The sequence below is a fragment of the Gossypium hirsutum genome, chromosome A06 (assembly GCF_007990345.1).
Source record: "Gossypium hirsutum isolate 1008001.06 chromosome A06, Gossypium_hirsutum_v2.1, whole genome shotgun sequence".
NCBI lineage: Eukaryota > Viridiplantae > Streptophyta > Magnoliopsida > Malvales > Malvaceae > Gossypium > Gossypium hirsutum.
In genome coordinates, this window is record NC_053429.1 from 28,290,212 (window position 1) to 28,305,140 (window position 14,929).

Consider the following 14,929-nt stretch of genomic DNA (forward strand, 5'->3'; position numbering starts at 1 on the left):
GTTAGCTTGAGTTCTACCTAGCCCATGGTTTAAATCTTTGCTATGTGAGGGAGATGATACTCGGCCATGGGGGTTGTCTTCTTGGTTGGTGTTTGATGTTATGTTGATGAGGTATGAAGATGATAGAGTTTGAGTGCTCAACAAAAAGGATTGGATGTGAGGGTGTGTGAGAATTTGAAAAAAGTAGGTCTTAGCAACTTCGTGAAGCATTCGGCCATGGTAGGAAGTAGAAGAGAAATATAGTTGTTGTTCATGTTAGATGAAGTAGAGAAGTTGTGTGCTAAGGCCGAATGTGACTTTGAATACTATTGAGTAATGTATGTGTTTTGAATTGATGGAATGGAGAGGATGCTTTAATTTTGTTATGAATAATTATATGTTAAATTAAGGGTTGCTAAGTTAGCTATTAAGGTGAAGTGCAAATGCTAGTATTTGATTACTAGTGTATATATGTGTTTTAGCCGAGCTTGAACTTGAAACAAAATGGTAATTAGTCAATACAAGTGACCATATTTGTAGAATGTATTAAGTATACAATCGGCCTCACCATAGACATGCATATTCGGCCACATGAATGAATACATAGATTGATGTTGTACGTTCGGCTATAGGTAAGCATATTGATGGCTTTATCTTGACTTAGAAAATCGGCTAAAGGAGAATATTGGCTAGTAGGTTGAATTTGATTCATGATTTCATACATATATGACTCTAATGCCTAATATACATGGGCTAAGTACCTTAAATTTCTCATTGATGTTCAAAATGATTAAATCAATTTATTTGTTAAATTAAGCTCAAGAGCAAAGGGGAACTAAATCCGACAAAGGAAAGGAAAAGGTGATCGAATAGACGTTGAAATCGTTCGACAACATCCGAGGTAAGTTTTCGAGTAATGGAACTTAGATTATGATTCGATTAGGTCATGACATATAAGTATGACAAATAAACGGTGATATAATGATTCTACTTGAATTATATATTGAGGTGATTAGTTTATACCTATGATGGGTAGCCGAATGTGTATAGAGATCATGTTATAAAGCCAATCAAAATTGTGCTCTTTGTATGTGGCTATTGAGCCGAAATTAGTAAGTGTGATAAGTGTCTTGTGTTTGAGCTTTGGTAATGAAAATGAAATATGGATGTGTCATGATTTATTGATATATGTGCATGGTTATTCGAATGATATCCGGGCTAAGTCCCGAAGGCATTTATGCTAGTGACTATATCCGGACTAAGATCCGAAGGCATTTGTGAGAGTTGCTATATCCGGGTTAAGACCCGAAGGCATTTGTGCTAGCGACTATATCCGGGCTAAGTCTCGAAGGCATTTATGCTAGTGACCATATCCGGGCTAAGACCCGAAGGCTTTGTGCGAGTGGTTATATCCGGCTAAATCCCGAAGATACTTGGGTTTGGGAATGAGCGATCTTGCTGTAATAATTTCAATTAATACGCTCGTAAAATCCCAACGATGAGGTATGTTTCGTATATGCATTGGAATAATTGATTCCTTCTAAATAGTATTCGCTCAATCGATTAACAAACTTCCGGCTTTTAGTCAAGTTGATTCCTTATGTATGAGTATAAGGGTTGGTAATGTGAAGTAGGTATGATTTTGAGAATGTGTGTATATGAAATTATCCGTTTAGTCATATGAATGCTATACTTCAATTGTGCCTAATTTCATTGCTCAAAACTTACTAAGTATTAAATGCTTATTCCGTTTCTTTGATTCTCTGTTTTATAGATTTTGGTTCGTCAGCTATCGGACTCGTGATTGTCAAAGTCGAAGTCGTCCACACTATCAAAGCCCTTGTGGTACTCTTTTAGTTGAACTCTGCTAATGGCATGTATAGGACTGCCCTTTTGTTGTTAGTCAAGTACTTTGGTGTTGTATATATTTGGATAGCCATGCGAAAATGGCTTATATATTTTGAGCATAGTGTTATAATCATTTTGTATGTATATGGTTATTGAGAGGTGTGGATATGCTTGGCAATGATTGGCCATTGGAATGGTTAATCATGATCATATTTTGTGCTATATATGCTAAAGGGCTAGTTGAATCATGGAGACTATGAAATAGGTAAAGTCTACCTTAAAGGCAGATGCTGACAGCAGCAGTGATGTAAATTTTAAAAATCACTAAAAATAGTAAGAATGGAATTAAATAGTGAATAAATTATGTAATCGAACCTTGATGAATCTACTTTCATATGGAAGAAACGAAACGATCATATGAGTCGTATTTTAAGAGATATTTAAGTTTTCATGGAATAGGGCCAGAGCGATTTTTGGATCCCCTGATCTGACTTTGGAAATTCACTATAAATTAACCAGAGATAATTATAAGTCATCCCATATACGTATAGATTCCTTTTTGAGTCTAGTTTCCTTAGAAACAAACGGCATAAGTATTGAAGCCCTGTACAGGGATATATATAAGTCGTAATGCATGAAGGTCAGAGCAGTCGAACCCTGAAACAGGGGAGAATTTAACTAATAAACTGTACTAATTAGCTTGACCAAAAATTCTAGAAAACAATTTTTAGATGTACTTATGGGTCTAGTTTCAGGAAAAATTTACGGAACTGGTTTTCGAGTTTTGGAACTCGAGATATGATTTTTAAGGTGACAGTGACGCAGTTAGCCAGCTTGTCTGGAAATTTTAAATGAACCGTGTTTTACAATGAAATAAGTCTGTTAACACCTTGTGTTCGACTCCGGTAACGGTCTCGGGCTCGGGGCGTTACACAAATAACCGTATTCCATTTTTTTTCATAATTCTCGTGTCAAAAATGTAGGACCACAATTTATATAACAAGCACATTTATAATACATCGTTCCTTTTCATATATTTCACATATCATCATTTGAATCATGCTCACATTTCATATCAGAATTTCATGTATACATCTGATTCGTGATATTCGTGACAGATTTTAAAAATTTATAATTAATCATTCTTGAAATTAACTATTATCACGATGAAGGCAAGTGTACCTATCGAACACTAGTATAGCTTTAGCAAGACCGAATTGTCGAACCCAAAGGAACCAAGAGTACTAGTAATTACTTTCTTTTTATTATCTAGCCTAAAAATTAAGGGATTTGTTTATCTAAACTAATTAACTAAACTAATAGTACACAGAGGGAAATTGAGGAAAAGCTTTTGGGAAAACTCGATTGATTAAGACAATACCCAAGGAAAAATCCACCTAGGCTTCACTTGTTATTTGACTCTAAATCAGACGATTTATTCATTTGACTTGATCTGTAGAAATCCCTAAGTTATATTATTATCTCTCTCTAGACTAATAACGTCTAACCCTAGGTTGATTAATTGAAATCTCTTTCTAATTAACACCCTAGTGTTGCATTAACTCGATCTATGGATCCCCTTATTAGGTTTCACCCTAATCCGGCAAAATCTTGTCATCCTATCTCTAGGCGTGCAATCAACTCCGCTTAATTATGATGAATTTACTCTTAGATAGGGACTTTTGCTCCTCCGAATAAGCATATTAACTTGAATCAATATCCTGGAATATTAAGGCAAGAATTAAGAACACATAATTAAGAACAAGTCAAATATTTATCATACAATTTAGATAATAATAACAAGATCCGTCTTAGGTTTCATTCCCTTTAGGTATTTAGGGGGTTTAGTTCATAATTATAAAAGAAAACATCTCAGAAGAGTAATGAATACAAAACATAAAGAAAACCCAAAACCCTTGAATGGAAATTGAAAGGAGATCTTTAGTCTTGATGATGAATCCGGCTTCTGAGATGGATTAATTGGCTTCCCTTGAGTAATTCCTTGCCTCCTACTCCATGTCTCTGTTATAAGTGCCTCCTCAGGTGTTTAAATAGGCTTTAGAATGCCTAAGAGCCCTCAAAAGTGGCCTTTTCCAAATAGGACTATACTTGGGCTCGTCAGGGACACGCCCGTGTGACACTCCCGTGTACGATTGCTCCCGCCCATGGTCAAGGCTGTTAAATAGGCACGGGCGTGTAGTCTACCGTGTAAGTCGTGCTTCGATCCTACCAAATGGACACGGCCATGTGGCTTACATGTGTGAGGAAGTGCAAGCCGTGTTGATTTCCCATGTGGGTCTATTTTCTCTGTTTTCGGCCTATTTCTCGCTCTTTTTACTCTCTTATGCTCGCCTAAGTATAAAACATGAAATTAAAGAATTAGGAGCATCGAATTCACCAAATCTAAGGAGAAACCATCCATAAATGTGCTAAGCATGGGATAAAAATATGTATAAATTACAGTTTATCAAATACCCCCACACTTAAGCGTTTGCTTATCCTCAAGCAAAATCCTCAACTCACCAAAATAAATTCTTCTCAATTTATAATCCCTATCAATAATATCTCAAAATAATCCATAAGTAATCATACATTGAAAATTCAAGTAAAAGTACATCAAAGTTTCAAACATTCCAAGTTGAGCATTTTATCATGAAAACATAGGTGTCCCCCCTCATCTAAGTAATCAGCTTTGATCAAAATATCACAGAGTTTAACATCCTTACTAAATATTCACTCAAATCACTCGAGGTGTTTAAGGACATCAAATAAAGCACTCATTAGTCAATATGAAAAGTTATTGCCATAGGCTTGCATGAAAATCAAATCTCCACCACTATATATTGAGATGATACATCAATCAAAAAGGTCTTTAGAGGGTTGTAACGTGACTTTGGTTAGGGGGTGTGGTCACAAGCTGAAAGAAAATGTTAGAATCGAGATTGAATTGAAAAAAAATAACCTAACTAGAAAAATAACTAATTATCAGTTGAATACAAATGAGCTTCTTCTTAGAATATGGAATTAACACTCAAGCTCAAAAACGACGAATTACTACTAATATGTATGTAAGTATTGTTTTTTTTAAGAACAAGTCAAATAACATAGAACTTAATTATTGCAACGAAGAATAAAACATAGCTAAGCAATTAATTCAAATCAAATCTCGACAAGAATAGGGATCAAATTAGGGGATTTCAACAATAATGGTTATGGGTTAATATTGAGGGTAAATCAATTAATGGCTTGTTAGGCTCAAAGGGGTTCACTAAGGGTTAATTATGAAGGTAGGCTTTTGTAGAGTGAGTGGGTTAAACCTAAGTGCCTTTATCAACTCGACATATCAAATCAAATGGTGTGGTCTTGACATGCATAATCAAGCAAGTTATAGAATAACAAATCAATACTAACGCACTCATAATAAAAGTGAGCATGAAAGAAATAACATATGCTCTAAAGATTCAAGATCTCACAAAAATTATGGCTTTTTGATGTTTAAACTTATGAATTTCAACTCAAGATAATATCTAAACTTGGGGAAAACAACCTAAAAATTTTTAATTCTCAAAAATCAACTTATCATGCTTGATTCCCTAATGTCTTAAAGTTTAAACGATCAATGCATAAATGCCTATGTTTTAATTCAAGACATATCAATAAAAATCATAACTTAATCAAAATTCATTTTAATAGTGGTATGAGAAGATCACATGAGAACAAGACAAAATTCAGGGATTTCTAATAATGATATAAAAGACCCCCCCACACTTAAGATGTACATTGTCCTCAATGTACAAAGTTAGATTCATGACGATATAGATATAAGAACATAAGATAGGGAGAGAAGTGAAACTTCTTGAATGATGAATGGACTCCTTGAATTGGAGTTATGGAGAATAATCGGCCAAGCCAATGATAAGATTAGAGGAGGATACTCCAGTGGTAGTAAAGGTTCATTAGTCCCTAAGTCCTGTGCCAAAAGACTATTATATCTGGTAGTAGCTATGGTCGTGGTCGAGCAGGACATGGCAGTCGTAGAGAACCTTTTCCAGTGGAGTTTTTAGTTCCTAAGTGATGATGAGCTTTGGAGCTCTTTATAACTGTGATAGAATCAGGAACTTTTTAGGAAATATAAAGAAGCATAATTACTTGTAAAGAAATAGCCGAATAAAAATTATAAAATCTAAAGATTAAATAGTATTAAAAGGAAATAAAAAGTAATTTCAAAATATAAAGTTAAAAATAAAATAAATAATAGGTGTTTATAAAGAAATTGGGGCACACGGCCATGGGGCACACCCGTGTGCCCTCATTTCAGCCCATGCGTTTCGTGGTTTTCGAAATTGGGCACATTGGTGTACATGGCCATGTTGCACGGCCGTGTCAATCACCTCTTCCATGCCCGTGTTATTTTGACAGGCTCGACCACGGTCTGTGGGCACGGTCGTGTCACACGCCCGTGTTAATTTGGCAGGATTGCCCACGGCCATGTCGCACGGTCGAGGCAACTTATCGGATCCCATGTTGGGGAAACATTTTTGCTTTGTTTTCACACGGCCGTGGTATGTGCATTGCCTACGGCACGCCCGTGTGACTAGCCATGTGGTTCTAGGAATCCTGTGTTTAGTGACTCAGTTAGTGAATTAAATGTTAAAGACTAAAGTTTAAAGAAGTTAACACCGTTAGTGCTCGGGTTGCCTCCCGAGAAGCACTTATTTATAGTTTAAGCTCGACTCTACCTTGTGGGTATGTTTAGGTAACTTCGTGGAGCTGTAGCTCCTCTTTATCGTCTTTGAAATTCTCATCATTATAAATTTTGAGACGATGTCTATTTACCTTAAAAGTGTCTTGTGATGCATGACTTACCTCTATTGTGCCATATGGAAACACAGTTTGAACTACGAAAGGACCGGACCATCTTGATTTAAGCTTTCCAGGAAGCAATTTGAGCCTCGAGTTATATAACAGGACAAGTTCTCCAACTTCAAATTGCCTTTGTTGCTTCAAACGAGCATTGTAGCGGCGCTTCGTCGCTTCCTTGTACAGGCACGGATTTTCATATGCATTGGCTCGCCACTCATCTAACTCGTTCAACTGCATCAAGTTATTTTCACCTGTAAGTTTGGGGTCAAGTTTAGAAATTTTATAGCCCAGAATGCCTTGTGTTCTAACTCAAACGGTAGATGACAACTTTTCCCATAAACAAGTCTATAAGGTGATGTTCCTATGGGAGTCTTAAAAGCAGTTTTATAAGCCCATAAAGCATCATCTACTTCTATTGCCCAATCCTTCCTGTTTAATTCTACTGTCTTTTCTAGGATAGGTTTAAGCTCTCGATTCGCTACTTCGACTTGGCCACTAGTTTGAGGGTGATAAGGGGTAGCTGTTCTGTGATGAACTCCGTATTTCTTAAGGGTCTTGTCAAATTGGGCGTTACAAAAATGAGTACCCCTATCACTGATAATTGCTCTAGGTGTACCAAATCGAGAAAAAAGTTTCTTAAGGAATCGTACTACTACTGTAGCATCATTAGTTGGTAAAGCTTGGGCTTCAACCCATTTGGACATATAATCAACAGCTACTAAGATGTATTTATTCACGAATGAACTAGGGAATGGACCCATGAAGTCGATACCCCAAACGTCAAATATTTTATATGAGAGCATATATGTCTGAGGCATTTCATCACGTTTGGATATATTACTTGTCCTTTGACATTTGTCACAAGAAGTAGCATACCTATTGGCGTCTTTGAATAGAGTGGGCCAATAAAAACCTGATTCGAGGACTTTATGTACGGCCTTATTTCCACCGTAATATCCTCCAGTCGGTCTTGAGTGGCAATGTTCCAAGATTTTCAATGCGTCTCCTAATGATTTGATCTGCACATTTACGGAAAAGAAAAGGGTCTTCCAAGAAGTAGTTTTTCACATCAGTGAAGAATCACTTCTTTTGTTGATGAGTCAACCCTTTTGGGATAATGTTAGCGGCTAAAAAATTTGCAATATCTACAAACCAAGGTACCTCAGAAGCAAATATAGCAAAAAATTGTTCTTCAGGGAATGAATCATTTATTTCAATGTTATCTGGCTCTTTGGTACTTGAGTTTTCAAGCCTGGAGAGATGGTCAGTCGCAAGATTTTCAGCTCCTTTCTTATCCTTAATCTCCAAGTCAAATTCTTGCAATAATAAAATCCATCGAATGAGTCGAGGTTTTGCATTAGTTTTAGTCAAAAGGTGGCAAAGAGCGGAATGGTCAGTATAAACGACAACTTTTGACAATATTAAATATGACCTAAATTTATCGAATGCAAAAACCACAGCCAACAGCTCTTTCTCTGTGGTGGTGTAGTTTTCTTGTGCCGCTGTCAAAGTTCTGCTAGCATAATAGATAGGCTGAAAATGTTTATCTCTTCGCTGTCCCAAAACTACACCTACTGCAAAATCACTCGCATCTCACATTAGCTCAAAAGGTGAATTCTAATCAGGTGCAATTATAATTGGAGCTTTAGTCAGTTTATCCTTTAAAGTATTAAATGCTTCTAAACACTCCTGATCGAAATTAAAAGGCACATCTTTTTCTAGTAATTTACTCAAAGGCTTAGCTATTTTAGAAAAGTCTTTAATAAATCTTCTATAAACCCCAGCATGTCCTAAAAAGCTTCTAATAACCCTAATCAAATTAGGGGAAGGTAGTTTTTCAATGGTTTCAATTTCAGATTTATCAACCTCAATCCCTCTACTAGAAATTTTATGTCCTAACACATAACTTTCTTGAACCATAAAGTGACATTTTTCCCAGTTAAGCACAAGGTTTATTTTCTCGTATCTTATTAACACTCGTTTTAAATTTTTAAGAAAAAGATGGAAAGAGTTACCGAAAACTGAGAAATCATCCATAAATACCCGCATGACGTCTTCTACGAGTTCGTCAAAAATGGCCATTATGCAGCGTTGAAAAGTAGCAGGAGCATTACATAATCCAAAAGGCATTCTACGATAAGAAAACGTATCGTATGGACATGTAAATGTCGTCTTTTCTTGATCTTCAAGAGCTATTGGGATTTGGAAATAGCCAGAGAGTCCGTCTAAAAAGCAGTAGTACATGTGCCCTGACAATCTTTCCAACATTTGGTCAATGAATGGAATGGGGAAGTGATCTTTTCTCGTGGCATCATTTAGCTTCCTATAATCAATGCACACTCTCCAACCTGTGACTGTCCTTGTTGGGATTAATTCATTCTTCTCATTGGTTACAACATTCATGCTTCCTTTCTTCGGAACAACCTGCACTGGACTCACCCAAGAACTGTCAGAAATAGGATAAATAATTCCAGCATCTAGGAGTTTAATTACCTCAGCTTTAACAACTTCCTTCATGTTGGGGTTCAGTCGTCTTTGGGCTTGCACGCATGGTTTATATTCATCTTCCATTAAAATTTTGTAGGTGCAAAAAGAAGGACTGATCCCTTTAATGTCAAAAATTTTCCAAGCTATGGCTGCAACGCCCTGAATTTTGGGTCTAGATGAATTGGGCTTTGGGCTTTGGGTTTCATAAAATTTTTAAGTGAGTAAGAAAATGACAAAAGACATGTTGGCTTTAAGGGTTTAAGGAATTTGAAGTGTTTAGGTTTGTTGGAGAAGTTCTGGGTTCGAGTTTTGTGGTGGAGGAATTTTAATTTAATTATTAAAAGAATCAGGGTTGGGAGTAGTTGGGCCTTTAAATAAAGATAGGGGAAAATGGCATAAAAAAGCCTTGTGGAGGAGTGGCTAAGTGACACCACTTAGGGTGTAGGGGGTCGCATAGTGGCTAGCAAGAAGATCCAAGGTTCGAATCCTAGCTTAGTATTTTTAGGAGTTTAATTTTGGCCTTCTACAAGGTTAGAAGTGGAGTGAAGATGGACTCTAAGGGGAGTGTTCAGAAGAGAAAACTTAGGAAATATATTGGGGAGTTATCAGGGAGAAAAATGAGGAGATGAGAAAGGGGAAGTGATGGAGCTGAATTGGGAACTGAGGGTTAGGAAATTTGGCTAGAGGCTATAAATATGTGCTGAGTTTGGGATCCTAGGCTAATGCCAAATTCTTCATTTTTTAGTGCCAATTGGCTTTTCCATCTTTGCCAGTTGATTCTTTTGCCATTCTTTCTCTCCTCAGATCTCTTTTGATTTACCCTTTGGGTTAGCCAATTCCTTCTTCCACTCTTCTTCTTTAATTTGTGCCAAATAAACCTTATTCACCATATTAGTTTGAAAGCCAACAAGCCGAATCTCCCTTGGGCCGATTACTCTTTTGGGGTAAGTACCTTATCTCTTTTTCGGCTAGTATTGTTAATACTGATTACTCCCCTCCCTCACTCTTTTTAATCAACTTTGGTAGGGAATTAGTATCGAATCTCAAATTTTAGCTCTCTGCAAAATTGCTCCTTAGGTGTTTTGCGGTTTTGGTAAGTATTTCTCTTTTATTGGCTAAGGTTGGCCGAATGGTCGTAAGTGAGATAATGGGGTGAATTATGTTGGATGCTATCCCTTAGTATTTGGTTTTAATGAGTAAGATTAATGCAGATCTAGGGAGTACGTGATCAAGGAAAAGCTATTAGGGATTGGTGTTCAAGGTAAGGATAAGGTGAGGTTTCAGTTTTTGGGTAAAATATGTATTAAGCATACGATTAATTGAAGGGTGATATCGTTTGTAGGTTGGTGACTAAGGGAATCGCAGCACGCTTGCTTACCAGGTGTGTACTTACACTGCACACACAAGTAGATCGGCAAAAGCCGAAATGCCGAAAAGCTGAAATGCTGAAATGTTGAAAGTTTAGCTACGGTAGGCTTGCAAGTGCGCGAAATCTCGTAAGGGGGAAACTGATAGGTTGCCTGAGGCTCATGGCCGATTCCATGGACTTGGGTTGTGAATAGGCCAAATAGGCTAGAATGGGCTAAATGGGCCCGATGAGCTGTTGGGCCCATAATAGGCCAAAATTTGATAAGTGATGCTATGTGATAGAAAATTTGTGTGAGAGCATGAACATAATGTGATTTGGACCAGATGGGCCATATAAATTAGGTTGGGGCTAATGGGCCCTATACATATATGTAGGGGTTTTGGGCTTAGTATATGATGATTACATAAAAGTGGACAAGTCATAGGGTTAAGGTGTGGCAATGGGTATATGCATGTCTAGGATTGGATCTAGGGAGAGCTTGGTACTTAAGCGGTCTTAATGACTCACCTCCTCTTCTCTGGAATCCTACCTGGTGCATAGTATTCACTCATCTTAGCTCTCGGGATTTGTTAACAGGCCAAGGTAAGTGAAAACCGTAATAATAGGAAAATTATCGAAATGCCCTTAAGGGCGAAGATGACCAAAATACCCCTATGTGTTGAATATAGGTTTTATGGATATGACATGCATATCTGCTGCATACATATGATATTCTACTTAGGATGCATATGGGTTGGGAAATATGGAACGGAGGAAGTATATGAGGATCGCATGGTTGCTTGACAATCGTGGATCCACCAACGGCTTTTAAGTCCAATGTATAAATGAAGGTAGTTCCGCAACCAGGCTACAATGGATGTGTATCGGTTGGGTGGGTAGATATTTATATCCCCACATGATGTGTATCGGGGGACGGAGCTAGTGTGTAGCGGATGGATTATTGGGATGGGATTGCACTGCATTGCATTGCATGTTTGATGTATGGTGAATATTGAATGATTGTTACTCGTCGAGGGTTGTACACACTGAGTTTGTAAAAACTCACCCCCTTTTTTATTTTATTTTCAGGTGATGCTCAGTAGAAGGTTCGATGTTTGGAGGGACTCCGGGTGACCAGCTAGCAAGACAACTTGGATTTGTTTCTCTTTTAAAAGCATATAAGTTCTTTATTTCATTAAGTACTGTTCATACCGAAATGTAATAAGGCTTCCTTTTTGTTATTGTTTGGATTATTATTTTATGCGTTGTAATTACAAGAAGTTGAACATGGATTTTCTAAACCTTAGTTTTTTATATACTACGTTTCCTCAAGTAAATTTCAAAATGATAGGTTTTCATAAAATCATATGTTATAAATAGGTTTTTGTGATTGAAAAGAGAGTTTAATAAGTTTATTAAGGTTTCATATTTTTTTCAAGGAAGGGTTTTCAAATAAAACAAGGTTTTCGCTAAAACACTTCAATATGACACGCCAGATCCGACCATAACGTCCGGGTCGGGTTTGGAATGTTACAATGGCCCTTTTATGCTCTCTTAATACTTGGAGTAATTCTTCTTTCTCCTTGGGTTGCAAGTTGGATGCAATACTTACCGGTAATGTAGAATTATTTCCAAGGAATGCATTTTTTACAGTGATTCGGCAATTGTTTAAGTTCCAGTTTGGGAGGTTCTGCAATAGAGGGTTTTTGTTTAAGTTCATCTTTTACCTTAATTCCCTCATATTCTGCTAGTTTTGGAAAGGTTTCATTGGAGTTTAGTTCGATTCCTATTTCAAAATCATAATCCACCCCCTCTCCTTGGGCGAGACACAATTCCATCGTGTCCTTGTGTACGATTTCCTGAAATGAATCTTGAGTAGCATGATCAATAGAGTCGATAAAATAACATGAGTCATCCTGTTCCCTAGAAAATCTCATGGCATCATAAATTTTAAAAATAATCTCTTTGTCACCTACTCTAAGTCCCAATTTACCATCCCCCACATCAATCACAGCCCTAGCAGTGGTTAAAAATAGCCGACCTAAGATTAAAGGCACCTCAACATCTTCATCCATGTCAAGTACAACGAAATCAACAGGGAATATAAATTTATCTACTTTTACAAGTACGTCCTCTATAATTCCCCTAGGATATTTAATAGATCTATCTGCTAATTAAATACTCATCTTAGTGGGTTTAGGTTCCCCAAGACCAAGTTGTTTAAAAATTTTATATGGCATCAAATTAATGCTGATGCCTAAATCAGCTAGTGCTTTATAAACATTCAAACTACCAATTAAGTAGGGAATAGTAAAACTTCCTGGATCTTTCAATTTGGTTGGCAGTTTATTTTGGAGTATGGTTGAGCACTCCTCATTAAGTTCCACTGTAGATAAGTCTTCAAACTTATTTTTGTTTGTTAGAAGCTCCTTTAAAAATTTTGCATATGTAGGCATCTACAATATAGCTTTAACAAAAGGTAAGTTAATATGCAGTTGTTTAAAAAGTTTAAGAAATTTACCGAATTGTGCATCCATGCGGTCTTTCTTCAACTTTACTGGGTATGGGATTGGTGGTTTATATTCTTTTGGCATTAGATTGTCATTGTTTTCGGGTTCGACCTCCTTTCTGTCAGCTTCTTGTGGTGGCTTTTTTTCAGATTCAGCTAACACTTTCCCACTCCTTAGTGTAACTGCTTTCACGTGCTCTTTTGGGTTGGGTTTAGTGTTACTAGGTAGACTTCCTGGTGGTCTTTCAGAAATTAGTTTGGCGAGCTGTCCTATTTGAGTTTCGAGTCCTTGGATCGTCGCTTGTTGATTCTTAAGTGCTGTCTCGGTATGCTAAAAATGAGTTTTTAACACCGAGATGAATTTTGTTAGCATCTCCTCAAGGTTCGGCTTTTTCTCTTATTGGTAGGGTGGTTGTTGGAAGCCTGGAGGTGGTGGTGGTCTCTGATTTCCTTAGCCTCCCCATGAAAAATTTGGGTGGTTCCTCCAACCTGCATTGTAAGTGTTACTGTAAGTATTATTTTGAGATTGAGGATTATTACCCATGTAATTTAACTGCTCGTATATATGTTGTGGCCATAGGGTGGGTATTCTGAATTGCTTGATCCACCTCCACTTGCTTCGCACTGCATTACTGGGTGAACCTGTGAAGAACCAAGAAAATCGTCAATTTTTCTATTCAAAAGTTCTACCTGGTTAGAGAGCATGGTGACTGAATCGACGTTAAAAATGCGGGCTGCTTTCGTCAACTTTGTCCTCATAACTTGCCACTGATAATTATTCAGTGACATCTCTTCTATTCATTCATAAGCATCATCCGGTGTCTTATTATTGATAGTTCCTCCAGCAGCTGCATCAATCATCTGTCTAGTCGAAGGATTCAGGCCATTGTGAAACGTTTGAACCTGTAGCCAGAGTGGTAACCCATGGTGTGGGCACCTTCTCAAAAGGTCCTTGTATCTCTCCCATGCATCGTAGAGTGTTTCTAAATCCATCTGTACAAAATAGGAGATTTCATTACGTAATTTGGTTGTTTTAGCCGTCGAAAAATATTTTAATAAGAATTTTTCGGTCATTTATTCCCAAGTAGTGATTGACCCTTGTGGTAACGAGTTTAACCACTGTTTAGCTTTGTTCCTCAATGAAAAAGGGAATAACCGAAGGTGAATGGCATCATCAGAAACGCCATTGATTTTAAATGTATTGCAAAACTCTAGAAAATTTGCCAAGTGGTTGTTTGGATCCTCATCCTGCAAACCATCAAACTGAAAAAATTGCTGTATCATTTGAATGGTGTTAGGTTTCAGTTAAAAATTATTTGCAGCAACAGTAGGCCTAACTATGCTCGATTCAGTTCCTGTTAAAGAAGGTTTAGCATAATCATACATAGTACGCGGAGTAGGATTCTGATTTACTGGATCAACGGCAATCACAGGAGGTAGCGAATTTCCCTATTTTTCAGCCATTTGCTCGGTTGTGGTTGAAGTATCGTCTTCTTGCTCTTCCTCTATGTATTTTAAGCTTCGCCTTATTTCTCTTCGATTTCGGCGAATTGTGCGATTGATCTCACTATTCAAACAATAATGGTCTCGATGGGTTTCTTCTAGTCATACACTATAAAAACTTGCCAAGAGCGAATAAAAGAAAAAAATTAGAAAAGAGAATAAAAAATTTAAATTGCAAATAAAGTAAAATGACTAAAGTAATAAAAATCAAGTGTTCCTAATATCTTGGTTCCTCGGCAACGGTGACAAAAACTTGATACGTGATATTCGTAACAGGCTTTAAAAATTTACAATTAATCGTTCTTGAAACTAACTATTATCACGATGAAGGCAAGTTTACCTATCGAACAGTAGTATAGCTTTAGCAAGACCAGATTGTCGAACCCAAAGGA

The 14,929-nt window shown here is 37.1% G+C and overlaps 1 non-coding gene across 1 annotated transcript; it reads left to right on the plus strand.

The window, feature by feature from the left end:
- Positions 1 to 13,953: 13,953 nt before the first annotated feature.
- Positions 13,954 to 14,060, plus strand: LOC121231590 (small nucleolar RNA R71). Its single transcript, XR_005929647.1, has one exon. It is a non-coding gene; the product is annotated as a small nucleolar RNA R71 (small nucleolar RNA).
- The last annotated feature ends 869 nt before the right edge of the window (positions 14,061 to 14,929 follow it).